At 43.6% G+C, this 22827-nt stretch overlaps 1 long non-coding RNA gene across 1 annotated transcript in view; it reads left to right on the top strand.

The window, feature by feature from the left end:
- Nucleotides 1–499: 499 nt before the first annotated feature.
- The window catches only part of LOC137570430 (uncharacterized), a 41862-nt gene continuing 19534 nt past the window's right edge, over nt 500–22827 (top strand). The window contains exons 1-2 of the long non-coding RNA XR_011031043.1: nt 500–575; nt 20639–20677. This is a non-coding gene — a long non-coding RNA (uncharacterized lncRNA). The remainder of the gene's footprint in view (nt 576–20638; nt 20678–22827) is intronic.

The following is a 22827-nucleotide window of genomic DNA, read 5'->3' as shown; positions in this document are numbered from 1 at the left end:
TCCGACATGTATAATGAAATGAATGATAAGTTTAATAGTTTTATTCTTCTTTAATAGTCTTCTGGTGACCCTTTTCATTATTCCAGTCCTCAGAATACCACAGACCGTTCTTGCCATATTCTAATCTACAGTAATCAGTGCAGTGAGAATGTAGAAGACTCATCATTTTACAGCAAACTAACTTTTTCATTTGACTTCAGTTCTAAATGTCTACTTAACCACTTCGCATTCCTGGTTTTTCGCCCCTTAAAGAGGAACGACAGAGAAAATAACATTGAATAAAATTGCTTATTTTTTACAATATACATTTATAGATCATTTAGTCAGTATTTGCCCACTGTAAAATATTTCCTCTGCCTGATTTACATTCAGAAAATGTCACTGGTGTAGATCAGCCAGGTGATCTGTGCATCTATTCATAACTGAGATTTCAATGCACAGAGGGAGATACTGCTTGCTTGGCAGTTGGAAAAAGCGGTTATTTCCCACAATGCAATGAGTTTCATCACACTGTGGGAGGGTTTTCACCACAATATCAGCCACACAGACCCCCATGGTGATCTATTTCAGAAAAGGTATAGATTTCTCATGGGAAAGGGGGCATAAGATACTGATTGGGATGAAGTTCAGTCCTTGGTTAAAGTTCCTCTTTAAAGTGTACCAGAGCTGAAAAGTAAAAAGATTTTATACATACCTGGAGCTTCCTCCAGCCCAATCCACTCGGATCGCTCCCACACCGCCGTCCTCAGATGTCTGCAGCTCCGGTACTAACACAACTGTCAGTCGGAGCCAGTCTAGCGTAAGACTGTTAACGTACATCTCTCCAGCAGCTGCTGGAGAGATACGTAGAGGGCACACTTCTCCTGCAAAGCTGGCCGCTACTGACGTCGGTTCCCGAAGCTGCGCGTAGTGGAGGATGGTGGCGTGGGAGTGATCGGTGCAGATGGGGCTGGAGGAACCCCCAGGTAAGTAAAACATTTTTAACTTATCCCCAGCTCTGAGTCCCTATAAGGTCCCTAACACTTTTTGGCCTTTCAGCTGTGTCACTATTGATACAGCAATATTTTTTCATTACTTATGCCATCAAAGTGATATACATACACATGCATCAGGCACATCATAAAGAAGTCATTAACCCTCCTGGCGGTTTGCAAAAAAATCGCCAGGGGGCAGCAAATCTTTTTTTTTTAATTTTTTTTTTTTTTTCATGTAGCGAGACAAAGTCTCGCTACATGATAGCCGCTACTCAGCGGCATCCCCCCAGCCCCTCCGATCGCCACCGGCGATCGGAGATCCGGAGATCCCGTTCAAAGACGTCGTGACATCAAAGGGGATTCCGATCCACCCCATAGAGCTGCCTGGCACTGATTGGCCAGGCAGCGCACGGGGTCTGGGGGGGGGGGGGGCGGCTGCGGCGCGACGGATAGCGGCGGATCGGCGGGTAGCGGCGGCGATCGGGCACTGCACGCAGCTAGCAAAGTGCTAGCTGCGTGCAGCAAAAAAAAAAATTATGCAAATCGGCCCAGCGGGGCCTGAGCGGTGCCTTCCGGCGGCATAGCCCGAACTCAGTTCGGGCTTACCGCCAGGAAGGTTAATAAAAGACATTTTTAATTTTTTTTTTAAGTCGAAAGAGGTGGTGGAAAGAGGTACTTTTTTCAATAATTCATATAAATGCATTATTTATTATTATTATTATTTATTTATAAAGCGCCAACATATTCCGTGGCGCTGTACAATGTCAGAAAACAAACAAGGAATACATAATGATACAGACAATGATATACATCAAATATGACCACTGGTACAGCTGCTGATTAGAGATGGCCAAAACCTCCGATTTTCGGTTTGCAAACTTCCGCAAAAGTTCGGCAGCGTTTTAAGGGCAGAAATCACATTGAAAGCTAAATTGCAGACCTAAAGTGCTTTAAAACATCTTGCATGTGTATACATCAATCAGGGAGTGTCATTAGAGTACTGCTTCACACTGACACACCAAACTCACTGTGTAACGCACCGCAAACATCTGTTTGTGTTGTGACGGCCGTGCTGGACTGGTGCACACCACGGCGAGATTGCTCTTCCTCAGTGATATCAGGTAATGTCTGACTGCCTTATCAACTTTCGATGGTTCTTTCTCTACCATTGTTAAAGCTTACATCTATTTTTTTTTTTATTACATTTTATGCTGGCTGTTCAGTAACGAAAATCTGTTATGGAGGGCAAGTCATTGTGAGTGACCACGGGTAATGGCCGGGGAATCAGGGTTCAATTTCGGTCCGGAGTGTGAGCCTGAGAACCGGCTACCACCACCACACATCCAAGGAAGGACCAATGTGCTGTATAAGTAATGTACCTGCCCTGGCCGTGCTTTGCAGACCAGGCATCTGTGGTCAGATGGACCCATGACCCAACGCTGTGTGCAAGAAATGACACCACTTGCCTTTAACGAGAATCAGTTATGGAGGGCAAGTCTGACAATTATTCAACTGTGTGAAACTTTCGATGGTACCTTCTCAGTGCCATGGTGACCACAGGTAATGGCCGGGGAATCCTGGTTCGATTCCCGTCCGGAGTGGGAGCCTAGGAAACGGCTACCACCACTACACATCCAAGGAAGGCAGCAGGCATGTGGTGGGAAAAGGAGCAGGAACGGCTACCACACATCCAAGGAAGGCAGCGGGCTGGGCATGCACGTCCCAAGGTAGTGACCAAAAATAACAATACAGGAGGACTTTCGAGGCCCTGCTGTATATGAGATGAATCAACTTTAAATCCTTTAACGAGAATCTGTTATGGAGGGCAAGTCTGCCATTGTGACCACGGGTAATGGTCGGGGAATTGGGGTTCGATTCCGGTCCGGAGTTGGAGCCTGAGAAACAGCTACCACCACACATCCAAGGAAGGCAGCAGGCATGGCATGCATGTCCCGAGGTAGTGACCAAAAATAACAATACAGGAGGGCTTTTGAGGCCCTGCTGTATATGACACTGATCGACTTTACTACCTGTAACGAGAATCTGTTATGGAGAGCAAGTCTGCCATCCATTCAAGTGAAAGGTGTGCACTGACTACCAAGTATAATACAATGTGCAGTCAAAGATGCAGTGAAAGGTATGCAGTGACTGTAAACAGCTGTTTTTGTAGTGACAGCCGTGCTGGACTGGTGCGCACCATGACGAGACTGCAGGTGATGGTGGCTTTCCAGCCCATATGGTGCCCGGACTAAAGTAGCTGAATGACAGAACAGTGACTGTCCAGTTGATCAAATCTGGTCTATGCACAAAGAAGGAACGACCATATTATCGTGGTTGTGCACCCCCCCCCCCCCCCCGAGACACTCATACGGCCTTAAAAATTCAGCGGCCTTAAAAATTCAGGAGTCCTGAGACCCTGTTGGTGGTGGCGGAGAAGGCAGTCAAGCAGCCTGCGGGCAGAGATGCTGTGTGGGGAGCCACTTAGTCTTGGGGCAGGCAGCCAGTCACATGGCGTGCAGGCAGAGATGTTGTGTGTGGGGACTGACTTAGTCTTCGGGCGGGCAGTAGCCCTTCGGGATCCGTGCCTCATTCATTTTGATAAAGGTGAGGTACTGAACACTTTTGTGACTTAGGCGACTTCTCTTCTCAGTGACAATGTCTCCAGCTGTGCTGAAGGTCCTTTTTTGACAGGACGCTTGAGACAGGGAAAGAATATAGTTGAATGGCAAATTGGGACAGCTCTGGCAACAGGTCAAGCCTGCACACTCAGTAGTCCAAGGGTTCATCGCTGCTCACAGTGTCTACATCCACACTTAAGGCCAGGTAGTCGGCTACCTGCCGTTCCAGGCGTTGGTGGAGGGTAGATCCGGAAGGGCTAGGGCGAGGCGTTGGGCTAAAGAATGTCTGCATGTCCGACATCACCATGAGATTGCTGGAGCATCCTGTCCTTGCCTGCGTGGACATGGGAGAAGGATTACTGGCAGTGGTACCTTTATTGCGTTGTGCTGTGACATCACCCTTAACCTCCCTGGTAGTAAGCCAGACCTACGTTCGGGCTCACCGCCGGAGAGGATCGCATGGCCCCCAGAGTATATTTTTACATAAAATTTGTTGCAGGTGGTTAAGCTAGCACTTCGCTAGCTAAATATGCTTCCTAAGTGCCTCCGGTCCCCCGGATCGCCCCCGCTACATACCCCCCAGGGATCCTGCGATGGCGCAGCCTCCCAATCAGCTCCAGGCTTTGCTATGGGGAGGATCGGGACTGCGCATGACGTCATGACATAGATAACATCATGACGTCATGTCCCGATCGTTGCCATAGCAACGACCGAAGCTAGATACTGAAGCTGCGGCTCTCGCGGGATCGTGGACGGGTAAATATTACCGGCGGCGATCGGGGGGATCAGAGGGGTACGGGATAAAGTCGATGATGGTGCCTTCACTGCGACTCACCAGGTTGGTCACCTCCTAAAATGTCCGCATGAGCCTGCATTCATTTCGCATCAGTGTCCAGTTGTTGGGCCAGAAACATCCCCAACTCCCCAGATTGTGTCCTTTTACTGTAATTGTACAAGTACTGGGTGACGGCTTTCCCCTGTTCTAGCAGGCGAGAGAACATGACCAGGGTCAAATTCCAGCGAGTCGGGCTATCACATATTAAGCGTCTCACCGGGAAGTTGTTTCTCCATGGAATGTCCACAAAGCGTGCCGTGTAAGACCGCCTGAAATGCCCACATAACTTCCTGGCCTGCTTCAGGATGTCCTCTAAGCCTGGGTACTTTGACACAAATCTTTGAATGAGTAGATTGAGCACATGTGCCATGCAAGGTACATGTGTCAGCTTTCCCAAATTCAATGCGGAAAGGAGATTGCTGCCGTTGTCACACACCACATTGCCAATCTCCAGCTGGTACGGGGTCAGCCACTGATCCACCTCTTTGTTAAGAGCAGCCAGAAGAACTGTCCAGTGTGACTCTCCGCTTTGAGGCAAGACATGTCTAAGATGGCGTGACACCGTCGTACCTGACATGCAGCATAGGCCCTGGGGAGCTGGGGGTGTGTAGCTGTAGAGGAGATCGCAGCACCAGTAGAGTTGAACTGCCACTCAGCCAAGAAGGAGGAGGACAACAGCGAAGAGGATGTAGCAGGAGGAGAGGAGGTGGCAGGAGGCCTGCCTGCAAGCCATGGAGGTGTCACAAGTTGGTCTGCTGCATAGCCACGTACTCCCTGCTTGCCATCGGTCACCAGGTTGACCCAATGGGCTGTGTAAGTTATGTACCTGCCCTGACCGTGCTTGGCAGACCAGGCATCCGTGGTCAGGTGGACCCTTGGCCCAATGCTGTGTGCCAGAGATGACACCACTTGCCTCTCAACTTCACGGTACAGTTTGAGTATCACCTTTTTAGAGAAATAATTGCGGCCTGGTATCTTCCACTGCGGTGTCCCAATGGCCACAAATTTACGGAAGGCCTCAGAGTCCACCAGCTGGTATGGTAACAGCTGGCGAGCTAACAGTTCCGCCACACCAGCTGTCAGACGCCAGGCAAGGGTGTGACTGGCAGAAATTGGCTTCTTCTGTTCAAAGATTTCCTTCACGGACACCTGGCTGCTGTGGGCAGAGGAGCAGGAACCGCTCAAGGGCAGAGGCGGAGTGGAGGAGGGTGGCTGTGAAGGTGCAAGGGAGAAAGCGGCTGAAGATGCTGCACCTAAAGGAGGAAGCGGAGAAGGAGGGTGGCTTTTCTTTTGTGTGCTGCTTTTGCTCAGGTGCTCTTACCATTGCAGTTTGTGCCTTTTCTCCATGTGCCTTCATAAGGCTCTTGACCCTACGTGAGTGTTGGCCTTTCCACGGCTCAATTTTTGGAGGCAGGGAGAAAAGATGGCATTGCTCCGATCTGAGGCAGACACATTAAAAATTTTCCAAACCGCTGAGCCCCCCTGGGTTGATGGCACTATGGTGGCATCAGCAGCTCACGTTGAAGCGCATGTTGGCTGGCTGTACATAGGTGGAGATACATGGCGCCGGACACTGCCACCAGCTGTTTCTGATGAAGAGCTTCCCCTGCTTCTTTCAGGAACTCATCTCCTCCTACTCCTCTCTGACTCCCCCTCTGAACTGTCCCCTTGGTCATCTTGTCTCTTAGGAACTCATGTGGGATCCGTATCATCATAATCATCATAATCATCCTGCCCAGCTTTGTTTGCCTCAGACACCTCCAAAACTGCACCAACAGCAGGTACTTCATCCTCCTCCTCCTCACACGTTACGGCCATAGTGTCGCCGTCTAACTCAGACATATGAGGTGGTGTAACTTGCTTAGCGCCTTCATCTGGTTGTAACAATAATGGCTGTGAATCAGTTAATTCCCCACCAATTAACTCCTGCGAAGTGTCAAATGCAGCGGATGTGGTGCGTGTAGTGGCGCTGGTGGCTGCAGAAGATGAGGTGTTCGGTGTTAAATAGTCAACCACGTCCTGACAATCTTGGGAGTTGATAGGACGTGCCTTCTTCTGAGCACTGTACTTTGGGCCAGGGCCGCACGAAATCATATCAGCACGACCTTGCACAGACCTGCCGGGTGGCCTTCCTCTGGGTCTGCCTCTACCTCTGCCTCTACCTGTTTTGTCCATTGCGTCCATATCGGGGTGAATGAAGTGAAAGGTATGCACTGACTTGACTAATACAATGTGCAGTCACACAGGTGCAGTTAACAGGTATGCACGGAGTGGTATATCACACTGTGTGCACCATGTAGGTGGGTGGGTGCACTGAACACAACAGGTAGGTATATGCAGTGATGAGGTGGGTGCACTGAACACAACAGGTAGGTATATGCATTGATGGGTATTACAATGTGCACCTGTCACACACAGACAGGTACCGGACAGGCACAGTGACACTGCATGCGCTCAACTCTCGTAGGTAGGTGGGTGCACTGTGAACAACAGGTAGATAGGTATATGCAGTGATGGGTATTACAATTTGCACCTGTCACACACAGACAGGTAGCGGATAGGCACAGTGACACTGCGTACGCTCAACTCCCGTAGGTAGGTGGGTGCACTGTGAACAACAGGTAGGTAGGAATATGCAGTAATGGGTATTACAATGTGCACCTGTCACACACAGACAGGTAGCGGACAGGCACAGTGACACTGCGTGCGCTCACATAGGTAGGTGGGTGCACTGAAGTTAACAACAGGTAGGTATATGCAGTGATGGGTATTACAATGGGAGCTGGGAAAAAAGGGCGCAGGCAGCTAGTGGACAAAAAAGGCGCCGCCATTCACTCCCATAATAAATAACGTTTAATGGGTGCCGAGCAGGAAAAAAGGGCGCCGGAGCTAAACAAAGTTTACAAACGGTGCCCGGAGCTAAATAAAGTTTACAAACGGCGCCCGGAGATGTTTAAGGATTTATAACTGAGCTTGTGGTGATTTACATTTATAAAATGCACCTGTGCCGAATAACGTTTATGAAAATACTAAACATATTTATCTTATTTAAATAATTAAAACATTATTTAAAGTTTTATCCCTTACTGTTTGTAAAACATTATTATTCACAAAATAAAGCGATCAGTACGTAACGTAAATTGCAAAATATTTTTTGCATCCACAATTAGTAAAACATTATTATCCTCATAATAAAGGGGGGTCTTAGGTTTAGGCACCAACAGGGGGGTCTTAGGTTTAGGCACCAACAGGGGGGTCTTAGGTTTAGGCACCAACAGGGGGGTCTACGGGTTAGGGGTAGGTACAGGGAGGGTTACTTAGGCACCAACAGGGGGGGTCTTAGGTTTAGGCACCAACAGGGGGGTCTTAGGTTTAGGCACCAACAGGGGAGTCTTAGGTTTAGGCACCAACAGGGGGGTCTTAGGTTTAGGCACCAACAGGGGGGTCTTAGGTTTAGGCACCAACAGGGGGGGGGTCTAGGGGTTAGGGATAGGTACAGGGAGGGTTCTGTGTAAGAGTAGGCTTAGTTATAGTTTTAGTAAAATTTTAGTAATAATTACTAATGTTTTACAACACTTATTAGGAACGTAGTTATATTTATATCATTGTTATAAAGAATATTTGCAGATTTTATTATAAGAACAAACCATAAATGAAGGTTATTCACAATAATATACAATTATAACAATTAAACATATATTATTGTTTTTTTAATAAACGTAATTATAAGTTTAACTTTTGAAACAGGGAAGATTAACGTTTTCACAATTTCCGATTTCATAAACATTATTTAATGATTTATAATTTTGTTAAACATTATTTGTAAACGAAATATAGCACACTATTTTTATAAACCCTATTAATCATTAATTATTATTTAGAGTTTACACCCCGCGCCCTTTTTGTCCGGGCGCCCTTTTTGTACGTACGCATTACAATGTGCACCTGTCATACACAGACAGGTAGCGGACAGGCACAATGACACTGTGTGCGCTCAGCTCACGTAGGTAGGTAGGTGCACTGTGAAGAACAGGTAGGTAGTGTGACAGATATCGGGAGGATTTGGGTGGAAAAGTGCAGGACAGGATTTATGTCTCACCCAGGTTCAGGTCATTTGCATCCCTGTTCCCTTGATCCAGGCCAGCTTTTGAGCAGGGCTGGATCTCCTGCAGAGAAAAAAACAAAAAAACCTTGATAGGCTGCAGGCTGTCAGTTTGAAGTTGCTCTCTGCCTGGGAAGGACCTAGATAGGTCAGGAGAGCTTGCTGAAGGCAAGGTAATCTGGAAAGCTACTTTGTTTGGACTGAAAGTTATAATACTGTGGGGAGTGTTAGGCTCTTCACAGTGGCTTAGACAGGGAAGTTACCTGTGTTTAGACTAGCAGCCTGAGTGGCAGGATTTCATTTACTGTTTTGTTTTGTTTTGACAATTTTTACTACTTGCCTGTATATAGTGTATAAAGCTGTAAATAAACACCACGTTTGCTGTTGAACACCATTGGAGCCTGCTGTGCCTGTGTTTCAAGCTCATCCCAGGGAGCTCAGCACCCCGCTACCTACTAATCCCTTACAGTAGGTATATGCAGAGATGGGTATTACAATGTGCACTTGTCACACACAGACAGGTAGCGGACAGGCACAGTGACACTGCGTGCGCTCAGCTCACATAGGTAGGTGGGTGCACTGTGAACAACAGGTAGGTAGGTATATGCAGTGATGGGTATTACAATGTGCACCTGTCACACACAGACTGGTAGCGGACAGGCACAGTCAGTGACACTGCGTGCGCTCAGCTCACGTAGGTAGGTGGGTACACTGTGAACAACAGGTAGGTAGGAAGGTATATGTACTGGGTATTACAATGTGCACCTGTCACACACACACAGGTAGTTACTGAATGTGCTGTGCCTGGGAGTGGCACACACACAGTATGAATTATCAAGGCGGTCTGTGCAACACAAGTCTCAGTGGGACACACAGAAAAAAAAATAGATCACAAGAACAAGATTAGCTCTCAAAAGAGCTGTTGTGGGGTGCTATTTTAGCAATAAGATTCAGCAAGGAGCAAGTTAAGAAGCCTACAAGAGCCTAACTAATCTTTCCCTTTGAGAGTCCGAAGCAGCAGCAGCTGTCCCTTCTCTATTTACTGCAGGCACACAAGTGAGTAAAATGGCGGCAATGCCTGCCTTTTATAAGGGGGGGAGTGGCTCCAGGAGGGAGTGTAGCCTGATTGGCTACAATGTGCCTGCTGACTGTGATGTAGAGGGTCAAAGTTGACCCTAATGGTGCACTATGGGGGCGAACCGAACTTTCGGTAAAGTTTGCGGTTTTCCGCAATTGCAAACCCCCGGAAGTTCGCCGGGAACCGTTTGCCGGTGGGACTGTGCAACTAGAAAAGGCTGCAGTAATCCAGACCACATTAAAACAGGTATAGGAACTTATAGGATAGAAGAAATAAGGCTGAAAATTTTGTTACAGAGCCTCTTTAAACCCTACTGGTGTCAAGTCAAAGTTCCCCACCTGCTTTACCAGTGGCTGCCTCAGTGGTAACTCATGTTTGTGAGTATAATATCTTGACTAATAACTGATTGTGAACATCTTTGTAGCATACTACTCCATCAGGGGCTCTCGGTTTCTCTTTTTGTTTTTTTTATATATGCATATGTGCAGAATTCCCTATATAATCTAATTGAACCATCATCGGTCTGAATGTGCAGAAAGACACAGAGGTCCATGATTTCCAGCATCAATGGAAGGGCAGGACACAGTTGCATCCCACTTAGCATTTGTGTCCACAAAAGGCATGCTGAGCAAAAGGACTGCAGGCTTCCCCCCCAAGTCTGAGCTAGCTGCCGGCTTTCCCTCCACATCTCCCCTCAACTTTATTGTGGTCCCCTGCAAAGTTTTCGGCAGTGTAGGGACTCACCTGCCCTGGCTGGCATGTTCCTCCATTAGTCAGCGGTTCCATGTGTTCCCAGTAGTGTCTATCCTCCATGACCCTGCATGTTATTATGTAGTCCCATGCTGCCGGTTCACTGAGAAGGTGTGGCCAGTAATGATGAAGATAGGAAACACAAGGAGATACAGAATAGTGAAGGGAAACTCAAGCCAGGTCAGGTGAGTCACTGTGCTGCTAAAAACTTTGCAGGAGTCCAGGGGACCACAATAATGTTGGGGAAGACCTGGGGGAGGGGTCTTGGCAGCCAGATTGGGGCCCTGTTCCTAGTTTACAAAATGTGTTGCAATAAAATAGCTACAGTAGACTAGTTTAAAATGTTCCTGAGTACTGGGTTACACAAAATATGTAGCAAAGACAAAACGACTGGGTTTCCACCTGCATTTGTGCAAAAATGCTGGATTATTGTACCATAGTAATAGAAAAAACACATGACGTTTCAGCCAGCGGCCTTTATCACAAAATATGTAACATGCCTTATGTAGTTTGTGTAATGCCCAGTAAAATGTATACTCCGGTGCTCAGCATTGAGTGCCGATTCTGGGCGCCGCCATAGCACTAGTGTTATACTGCACGCCCCGTGCAAGGGTAATTCAGAGATCCAGCGATCACCAGACCCCTGATAACATCTGCCTCTGAGTTGCTACAACTCGGAGGAGGAATAGTATTTAACACTGCCTAGGATTTGAGCGGCAGCAGGGAGAGACATAATTCGCCTCACCTTGCGTCCAGCTCACCGGTGGCTAGACAGTACGTATGCCAATTTTACCACATTTTTGTGAACCTGTCCCCATGTTTCTATACCATAGTTTTTCTAGATTTTAGGATATGTAGCTAACATTGAGCATACAGTATAGCTAACAATAGTTTTGTTACAGTCATAATCGGTAAATTGATTGCTCTTCATGCATAAACTTAAAGGACCACTATTGCGGAAAAATTGTGAAATTTAAAATACATGTTAACACATACAAATAAGAAGTTGGTTTCTTCCAGAGTAAAATGATCCATAAATTACTTTTCTCCCATCTTGCTGTCACTTACAGTAGGTAATAGAAATCTGACAGAACCGACAGGTTTTTGTCTAGTCCATCTCTTCATGGGGTATTCTCAGCATGGTACCCCTTGAAAAGGATTTATATAAAGATGCTGGCCAGCCTCTCTGCTCGCTGTACGTATCTTTTGGCAGATGGATGGAGCAACTGCTATTCACTAAGTGCTTTTGAAGATAAAGAAAACCCTGAGAATCCCGCATGAGGAGATGGGCTTGCCCAAAACCTGTTGGCACTGTCAGATTTCTACTACCTACTGAAAGTGACAGCAACATAGGAGAAAAAGTAACTTATGGCTCATTTTACTCTGGAAGAAATGTACTTCTTATTTGTATATGTTTACATGTATTTTAAATTTTACACTTTTCGCGATAGTGGTCCTTTAACCTCTACACCACCGCTGCATCGTGTATTTAAGCCCCCTGCACACTGCTTCCCAACGAGGGGTGTAAATACACGTACCCGCGTTGTTTACCTCGCCGCTCACAATCGCTGCACTGCCGCGGCTCATTTCCGCCGCAGTGCCGCCGCTAAGTTGATCAGTTGAACAGCTTGTTCCCGTCCCGATCGCTGTCCCCGCAATGAATGACGTAGGCATTTCATTCAGTAAACAGATACACTAACTACTTCCGAGTACTATTTACCGTACTCTGAAGTTAAGTGCAGTGCCATCTTGTGGCGAAAAAGTAAAATGCACTCAAACATACACACACATACACCCACATACACTTTATATATAGTTATACATACATTTTATTACATTTTAACTCATTACATTCCTACCCTATAGTTACCAAAAGAAAACATGTTAACTTATAGACTTTTAAATATGTTAATGTCAGGAAGGAATATTACTGTTAATTTTGCAAATAAAGGATTTTAATTAGATATATATAGTTAGAAATCACTAAACTGAAAAAAATGCACCTTTATTTCAAGATAAAATATTGGTGCCATACATTGACTTAGGGAAATATTTTAAATGTTGCAATAACCAAGACAAATGGGAAAATAAAATGTGTGGGTTTTAATTACGGCAGCATGTTTTATTTTAAAACTATAATGTCCGAAAACTGAGAAATCATGATTTTTTTTTTTCATTTTTTTTCTTATTATTCCCTTTAAAATGTATGTAACATAAAATAATTCTTAGCAAAAAGTACCACTCAAAGAAAGCCTTATTGGTGGCAAAAAACAATATATAAATCATTTATATGTGATTAATAACGATAATGTTATTAGCGAATTAATGGAAAAAGCGTAATATGAAAATTGCTCTGGTTTTTAAGGGGAAAAAACTGTGGTTGGGAAGTGGTTAAATACAACATGATTATATTTCATTGGAGTGTACCTTTAATTACGATGTAGTAAGGAAAATGTTCATTTCATCCAGAAGAAACGTTGATAGGATTCCACCGAGGTGTTTTTTTTTACGGGTATTTATGCCAACTGCTGTTTATGTCTAGATCATTCCGCCGTGGAGTGAAATGTTCCCTGATAACATATTGGAGAAGCATTTGCTGGTTAGATCAGCTTCTTCTCAGTGGCGCTGGGCCGCTGGCACTGTGTATCCTGTCATTGTGCATCAAAGACAACACACCATTACATCACCCAGTCTCAGTTTCCAGTCATGACTAAGCAACAACATGTTGCTCCTTTCAAACTCCCTAATGGTACAATCATTTTAATGGTCTGTACAAAGTAGAACTGCTGGCAAACAGCTAAATTAACAAATGAAATACATATGGTTTGCAAACTGTTTTACCTGGCTCGGTACAAGTCATTGTGCTCAGTGTCTTGTACGTAATGATGAGCGTAATCAGCTAATTACGATTACGCAGATTTCGCGTACATTTTCACAATTTCGCCTATACGTAATTACGATTTCTACATGTAATTGGTTTCATATAGTCATTCGTAATTTCGCATAAAATTTCACGTAATTTTTGCGTAATTTTGTGCCCACTTTAGCAGTGAATAGCAAAGCCCCCAAACATGCTATTGTCACCAAAATTGCTACATATGTTAAGTAGAATAGTGGGTACAAGTCAAAAAAAATAATTTTCCCCAAAAAAACTTGTAGTTTTTGAAAAAATCGATTTTAAAAATGCAAAGAAAAAATGGGTTTTAAACTCAGAAAAATGACAATTTAAAAACCATTTTCTTTGCATTTTTAAAATAGATTTTCTCAAACTACAAGGTATTTTTGAAAAATAATTTTGCCACCACTTCCTCCTTCAAGCCGGAAGGAGAAAGTGATGGCAGCGAGGCTTGGAACTCTACTATTAGGACGCATGGACCTATATGGAGGACGCAGATTTATGGGTAAATAACCCTTCCAATCCCCACCGCTCAGCTGCTGCAATTAATCTTCATTTGAATCGCTCGCAATCACTCGTAATTACTCGTGATTAAGGTCGGAGATCATCCCTGCCCACTGGCCCTTGTTCAATTCACCTTTTCTCCTAAGTTTTCTCCTATGAGACAACTTTTCATCATCTGTTTAAAATAACTTTTCGGCACTATGCAATTGGAAAAGTACCACAAAGTATGTGAAAAAAAAACTGTCAACATTATTTTGAGTATTTTCTTGCTTGCTGGTAACCTATGGGTAATAATAAATTGAGACAGGATATGTATTTTTGCCACAGGAATGTTGATAACCCTGGATAATTTGTGCTGTGATAATAAAATATTTAATTGTTTGTTTCCTAGCTGGATTGGTCTCATGTCCTCTAAATCAACAATGTTGGCTTGGTCACAAGATTTATAGTAAGATTGTGTCTCAGTTGGGACTGGTCATCATGTTAGCTTCAATCACTAAGTCACTTGTAGCAGGTTAATCTCATTTACAGGTTTATGTTTATACAATGAGAAACTTTTCTCAATAAAAACTTTTAAGTTGAAAAAATATATATCGCCAAGGAGAACATTTTGGAGAAAAAGTGAATTGAATAATGCCCTCAGGCCCATATGCAGTTAGCTTTTTCTCCTTAGTTTTCTCCAAAGAGACAATTTCCCATCTTCTATTTAGAATAACTTTTCAGCACTTTGCAGTTGAAAAAGTAGCAAAACATAGATGTTAAAGTACTATCAAAACTACAGTGGGTTGCAAAAGTATTCGGCCCCCTTGATGTTTTCCACATTTTGTCACATTACTGCCACAAACATGCATCAATTTTATTGGAATTCTATGTGAAAGACCAATACAAAGTGGTGTACATGTGAGAAGTGGATCGAAAATCATACATCATTCCAAACATTTTTCACAAATAAATAACTGCAAAGGGGTGTGTGCGTAATTATTCGGCCCCCTGAGTCAATACTTTGTAGAACCATCTTTTGCTGCAATTACAGCTGCCAGTCTTTTAGGGTATGTCTCTACCAGCTTTGCACATCTTGAGACTGAAATCCTTGCCTATTCTTCTTTGGAAAACAGCTCCAGCTCAGTCAGATTAGATGGACAGCGTTTGTGAACAGCAGTTTTCAGATCTTGCCACAGATTCTCAATTAGATTTAGATCTGGATTTTGACTGGGCCATTCTAACACATAGATATGTTTTGTTTTAAAGCATTCAATTGTTGCCCTGGCTTTATGTTTAGGGTCATTGTCCTGCTGGAAGGTGAACCTCCTCCCCAGTCTCAAGTCTTTTGCAGTCTCCAAGAGGTTTTCTTCCAAGTTTGCCCTGTATTTGGCTCCATCCATCTTCCCATCAACTCTGACCATCTTCCCTGTCCCTGCTGAAGAGATGCACCCCCCGAGCATTATGCTGCCACCACCAAATTTGACAGTGGGGATGGTGTGTTCAGAGTGATGTGCAGTGTTAGTTTTCTGCCACACATAGCTTTTTGCATTTTGGCCAAAAAGTTCCATTTTGGTCTCATCTGACCAGAGCACCTTCTTCCACATGGTTGCTGTGTCCCCCACATGGCTTGTGGCAAACTGCAAACGGGACTTCTTATGCTTTCTGTTAACAATGCCTTTCTTCTTGCCACTCTTCCATAAAGGCCAACTTTGTACAGTGCATGACTAATAGTTGTCCTATGGACAGAGTCTCCCACCTGAGCTGTAGATCTCTGTAGCTCATCCTGAGTCATCATGGGCCTCTTGACTGCATTTCTGATCAGCGCTCTCCTTGCTCGGCCTGTGAGTTTAGGTGGATGGCCTTGTCTTGGTAGATTTACAGTTGCGCCATACTCCTTCCATTTCTGAATGATCGCTTGAACAGTGCTCCGTGGGATGTTCAAGGCTTTGGAAATCTTTTTGTAGCCTAAGCCTGCTTTAAATTTCTCAATAACTTGATCCCTGACCTGTCTTGTGTGTTCTTTGGACTTCACGGTGTTGTTGCTCCCAATATTCTCTTAGTACAACCTCTGAGGCCCTCACAGAGCAGCTGTATTTGTACTGACATTAGATTACACACAGGTGCACTCTATTTAGTCATTAGCACTCATTAGGCAATGTCTATAGGCAACTGCCTGCACTCAGATCAAAGGGGGCCGAATAATTATGCACACACCACTTTGCAGTTATTTATTTGTAAAAAATGTTTAGAATCATGTATGATTTTCGTTCCACTTCTCATGTGTACATCACTTTGTATTGGTCTTTCATGTGGAATTCCAAAAAAATTGATTCATGTTTGTGGCAGTAATATGACAAAATGTGGAAAACTTCAAGGGGGCCGAAAACTTTTGCAACCCACTGTATTATAAGTATTTTCTTGCTTGATGGCGACTTTAAAAATATCACATAGGAGAAAACTCAGAAGAAAAAGTTAATTGCATAGGGGATCTAAGTCCATTTAGAGGCAGAGAAATAACACAGGAGAGAAAGCCCTGCCAAACAAGCTTAGGACCCTGACATACTGGAGAGCGTTTTTGGGGTCGTTTTTGTTTTAAAAAATGCTCCCATTGACTTGCCTTAACTACTTAAGGACCGCACTGATTGAAATCTACCCCCTGTTTTGGTGGGCTCCTGGCTGGCAGGGTGTAGATTTCAATCACCACCTGCAGCTCGCATCTGCCGTTTCCGTCGCTCCCCGTCGATCGTGCCGCTCAAACCCGACATCTCTCACCACAGCTCACTGGCTCTGCCTGTCTCTATGACGGCAGAGTCATGTGAGCCTGTTTGGAGCCGATTTCATTGGCTCCTGGCCGTGTCTTTCAATGTAAGCCGCTCCCAATGAAAGCGGCTCCTTACCGGCTCACATGACTCTGCCACCATTGAGACGGCAGAGTCTATGTCAGGAGGATCCTGGCGTGTGGTGGTGATGGCGGTTGCGACGCGTATGCACGGCGATTCGTCGGGATTCCGTTGGTATTGTACCAGTCCTTAAGGGGGCAGAGACCGCTGGTATTTAAGTGGTTAAACTAGTCGCAATCGCAATGTTTCGATTTTACCACAATTTTAATACAATTCAATGGGAGCATTTAAAAAAAAAAATAAACAATCCGTGTGACTCCAGCCTCACAATCTTGCATACAGCTGTCATGGAGGGAATTATTTATTTATTTACTTTCCTCACAAAACAGGGTTATTTTTTAAATGTTGGCACCAATACTTGACAAGGCAATATAAAGACGACACCGACTGACAAGCAGAATGGTCTGCACATTACGCCATGCGGAAACTATAAGGGGACATTGATAAAGAGTTAATTAATCTGTAGAGAGTGGGCTAATGAGAAAAGGAAATGAGATAAGCTTAATTGCCAATGTTAAGGAAATAACCAGATAATTACCTAATGACGGCTCACAATTAATGCTTTAAAGATTTAATAAATGGTGTGATTTATTGTGGTCTGAACTTAATGAATAAAGCTGAATAGTAACCAGAAAAAAAAGCCACAGAAATGAATCAAGGCGTGTTTGTTTTACTTTACTTTTGGGATTCACTCGACGGAACAGAGGCTGTCATCGTTTAGTCTGTCTTACAATATCTAACAATTAACACACCAGAAAAACTAGTGGTGAGGTCACATTTTATGTCATGAATGCAGAAAATGACATCCCAAATTTAAGGAAGTGGTGGGCCGACATTTGCTTTTTTTGCATATGCAAAATTTTGCATCAAAATTCACAATTATGCATTGTAATCGTAATGCAAAATTACTGAGAAAATTGTACTGAATTTCGTAGGCAATAGTAAAATTTCATAATTTTGCTTAATTTTTTGCTGACTTTGGCAGTTAATAGCAAAGCTCACATACATGCTATTGCTACCAAAATTGCGACATATGTTAAGGAGAACAGTGGGTACAAGTAAAAAAAAGAATTTTTCAAAAAGATTTTTGAGAACACCGATTTCAAAAATTCAAAGAAAAGTGGTTTTTAAAGTGTAATTTTTCAGAGTTTAAAAAACTATTTTTCTTTGCATTTTTAAAATCGATTTTCTTAAAAACTACAATGTCTTTTTGGAAAGTTACTTTTTTTCTTGTACTGTTCTCCTTAACTTACGTAGCAATTTTGGTAGCAATAGCAGTCTGGGGGCTTTGCTATTAACTGCTAAAGTCGACATGAAATTACACAAAAATTCTGCAACATTTTAAGCGAAATTACGAATGACTATGCAAAATCAGTTGAATTTACAAATCGTAATTACGTTTAGCTGTGATTACAAAGATTTAAGCTAAATTTTGCGTAATCGTAATTTACTCATTACGATCATCACTACCCGGGCCACACTGGCACCAAAAAACGGTCTGTTAGCAGATCTTAACAGAATGGATCTGAACGGATCCTAACGGATCCAGTGTTAACCATATGGATTGGATCACATTGGTCCATTCAAATGGATGCGTTCTGTACGATCCACTGGACAGACCGCAGGTTTGGATCTGCAGTAATCTTTCCGGATCGCCGCATGTATCACACTGACCACGTGCTAATGGGGAGTCGGAGATGGAAAACTGATACTTTTAAACACAGATCTGTTCCGCGAATCAGTTTTCACAAGTGTAAGCCGCACCTTACTGTGTAAATATTATTTTTGTGACAATTTTGATTTAATTATGATGATCAACAAAATGCATACATTTAAAAAAAAGGCATCCAGTTATTGGGGCTAAAAGCTAGATTATCGGTAATGTTAGCCATATTCTACTATTGCCTTCCTTCACCAATACCTCACACTAGCCCTTTCCTACCTACACCTATCTCTAACCCCCTATCGACTCCTAACACTAACCACACCTTCCTATGCTTAAAGAAAACCTGAACTGAAAATTAAAAGTCAAAATAAGCATACACAAGTCATACTTACCTTCCATGTAGTCTACTCCTCAGTGTCTTTCTCCTGTCCCGCGTCCTGTTTGTCCACTGTGATCAAGGGAATTTTCCGTCCTCCATTTTGAAAATGGCCATTGCCCATAAAAGCTTTCTGGTCAGCACACAGTTAAACTGTAACATCTCCCACTTGAGCCATAGGGAAACATGGACATTACCTGGTACATCCGTTTTCCTCTCAGCTATAACTGACAGCAACTGATATTTTACTGACAGCAACTGATATATTTCAGAACTGACAAAATGTTGTCAGAACTGGAAGGGATTATTGTCAGAAGAAAATGGTGAGTTTCTGAGAGGAGCCGATGGCAAGGTAACTATGTAATGTTCATTGAAGTTACCTCATGTGTTTATTTTAAATATTTTTACTCAGTACAGGTTCTCTTTAACACAAACTGATAGCTGACGTGGGGTTTGGCTACAAAATAGCTGAACTCCAAGTACCAGATTACTTACATTTGCTGCTACCTCCGGAGATATCATGAGTTTGGCTACAAGAAAAATGTTGGGCATCAGTTTGTTTAATGCCAGTTGTAGCCCCCACAACCCACCCTCCATACACTATTTCTAAAGGGTGCAGAAATAATGAACCTTTGAACTTTCCTGCAGTAAAATCTTATCTCAAGCTGTCTCTCACTGTTTCTTGGCTGTTTAAGTGCTTCAGGAAACAGGACAGTGTTGCAAACGGGCAACCGACCATTAAAGACAGGTGGAGATGAATAAACCCAACTTCACTCGGGTGTCCAGATGAACTGGACTAGGTCGCTCTCTAAGTAAAAGATTCTAGATGGTTGTAGACGTGGTAAACACCTAACTAAATAGATCACCCCTCTTCCCCCCTTGTGTTTTTCATAGATAAGAACTGAAGTTTTTTTTTAACTCTTGCCGTATGGGAAAACAATATGAGACTCTTTTCTTTGCTACTAATCTTCTATTACTTAGCTGTACCACACATACGATTCACTATCTCATACGTTTATTTTCACTTCCGGCTTGCTTCAAAGACTGCCTGAATGTTTGTGCAGCACAGGGGTTAAGGCCGCTAATATTTGATACAAAATGATTCCATGCCATATTAGGCCCTTGAGGTGGTAATTTGTATGAAAATTGGATAGAATTTACATTTTTCATATCCTTCATTCCTACTAGGGGGTTGTCAGTCAGTCAGATAGGGAAACATAAGAAGAGATGTGAGGGAAGGAGAAATGATTTTCCTTGCATAGCATAGTATATGAGCAGCTGGGTAATGCAGAGGGAGGCACAGCTTTCCTGCTATAGGAATCTTCACACTGGGAAGCCTCTCTTTACTTGAAACAGAGTTTATGCAATCAAGCCTTGGAAGCGGCAATCTCTTCGGTAAATATTCATGGCCAAATAATCCCTGGCTTGTAAATGAGCCAACCTAACCGGTAGCCTCCATCAGTAGCATTCAGCTGGTCTCTATGCTTCAAATCCATTTACACAAGGCAGAAATTACAGAAAAACATTTTTAGTTGTGTCACCTCTACATAGTCTGTAGTTAAGGAATCCGCTGTCGTATGAGCCAAAACAGACAAAGCGTACTATTTACATACAAAAGAAAAAATAGGTGTGTGCTCATACCAGGCATCACCTGACTTATACACTGGCTGCCAATTGTCTATTGACCTATTAAAATGGCTCACCAAATGCATACTGCATCAGCTTGCCAGTATGTGCAGGGTCTAAACTAACTCACTGTGTTCCCTGCAGGGGGTGGCCCACGCAAAATTCTTTGCATCTTAACGGGGCACTGCATGTTTCAGATTTGCATCCATCACTATTTCCAAACCCATATTTTCAAAATTAACAGTAATATACGCTTTTGACATAACTATTAAAAAAATTCAGTCAATAAGGTAACTATGTATATTTTTTTAATTGTCTTTTTATTTTACAGCAACATTTTCGTTTGGGTAATTATGGGATAGTGAGGAAGGTAAGGTGTTAATTTTAAATGTATGTGTCGGTCTATTTAATAAAATAAATGTATGTAGGTGTAATTTTAATATTTGGCCACAAGATGTCCTCATGCATTATTTGCTATTAGAGTTCAATAAGTACGTGAACAGGAAGTAGTGCGTGGATGTGTTAATATGTGTTACTAGGGTAGTTACAATGACCGCGGCATCTCATTGATGCCGACTATCATTGACAAGGGGACTTAGATTAATGATCTTCCCTTTAATGATTGGCAGCAAGAATGCGCGTGGGAGCGAGTGGTGGCCGTCGGATCCCATTGACGATTATCTACGTCCCTGGGCAGGAACTGAAGTCTTGCAGGATGTAGACAATCTGCCGTATAGCACATACTGTAAGTGGTTAAAGGACCACTGTTGCGAAAAAAATGTACAATGTAAAATATATACATATAAAATGTATATTTCTACCAGTGTAAAATACACTATAAATTATTTTTTCCTAGATTCCTGTCTCTCACAGTGGGCAGTAAAAAATTTACAGATCTGGCAGGTTTTGGACTAGTCCATCTCCTCATGGAAGGTGTTACCTTTATTATTTATAAAAGCAATTCCTGGAAAGGATCTATACAAATATGTCAGCTAGTCAGTTTACCTGAGCTACTGCAAATCAGTAAGTGCTTTTAATAAAGAAATACCTGAAAATTGCCCATGAGGAATTAGACTAGTCCAAAATCTATCAGATCTGTAAGACTTCCAATACTTAGTGTAAATGATAGCAACATAGGAAGAAAAATAATTTATAGTGCTTATAGTTTTACTCTGGGAGAAATGTATACTTTATATGTATGCATTTTAATTGTAACAAGTTTTTAGGTAGTTGTCCTGTAATTCATGCCTTGCACTGATGAGGACCAAAATGTCCAAAACAGCTGTGTGCATTTGGCTTCAGGGCCGGGCAGAGGCTTAGGCTGGAGAGGCTCCAGCCTCAGGGCGCAGTGTAGGAGGGGGCGCACAATTTATTCAGCTGTCATTTCTAATTGTGTGTGAAGCAGAAAGAAATAAGAAAAGGGGATACATGGCAGTGACTGCAAGCCAGATAACTAGATATTAAGAAGTTGGGGAGGTTGTGGGCCCTGTGGCGCTTTTTAGTCTAATAGCAATCAGTGTGTGATGGCTGGGGTGGGAGGGGTAGAGGGGCGCACTTTGGTGTCTAAGCCTTGGGTGCTGGAGGACCTTGTCTCAGCTCTGTTTGGCTTAGCATGGCTCTGTGAAATGAATTGGCTATAGACACACTGAATTCTAGGATGTGTGTCAGGCTGTCAGGGGCATAAAGGGTTATGCTCTAGTCTGATCCAGTCCGACCCGGACAGAAACTGTCACTTGCATACCTGATCTTTCAGGCAGAGTAAAAAATAAAAGAACACAGCCTAGTTATTTGTGTGCTTGGCACTGTACATACACATGTCTATCTCATCATGTCACATGTCACCTCAGTTGTCCTTGGACTCAAAACTCCCTCTCTGCTCTAAAAGATAATGAACAGCGCAATAACCTTTTTTTTAAAAAAAAAAGTCTTCGCTACAGCTGATTTAAATCCTGCGATACATTTGCAGTGTATCTATTTCCTGCTTTCATGGAGGCAGACACTGGGTTAACATCCTGTGTTTATAAATTAGCTACTCTGCCAAGGCAACTGAGATTCCTGAGCTGACACCGCTGAGAGATCAAATTACAACATGCGATTAGTCACAGATGAGGGGGAATTAGTCTAGACTAGTGTCAGGCGAACACCTGGATGTTCGGGTTCGGGTCCGTTCGCCGAACATGGGCCAGATGTTCGGCATGTTCGGCCCGAGCCCCGAACTCCCCCGAACATCCCGCTTTTGGGGGCCCTATGGGGTCGCAGGCATAAGGGGGGAGCATGCCTCGGTCGCGGGGGGGGGGGGGCGGAAATTCCCCCCACCCCCTCCGCTAGCGCTCCCCCCTCTGCCCGCTTCCCCATACAAAAATTTTCCGTAAAGTTCAATAGTACCTTCAGTGGCTGGCTGGCACTGTGGTGTGAGTGAGTAGGAGGAGTCCGAGTAGGACGCGTTGAGGCCGGGCAGCGGGCAGTTCAGCGGTAGTACCCTTGTGGTACTTCCGCCCTTTCTCTGACCTCACGTCCTCT

This window comes from Hyperolius riggenbachi, chromosome 4 (assembly GCF_040937935.1).
Source record: "Hyperolius riggenbachi isolate aHypRig1 chromosome 4, aHypRig1.pri, whole genome shotgun sequence".
NCBI lineage: Eukaryota > Metazoa > Chordata > Amphibia > Anura > Hyperoliidae > Hyperolius > Hyperolius riggenbachi.
The sequence above is the reverse complement of the archived record's forward strand: the minus strand, read 5'-3'. Positions and strand labels throughout refer to the sequence as shown.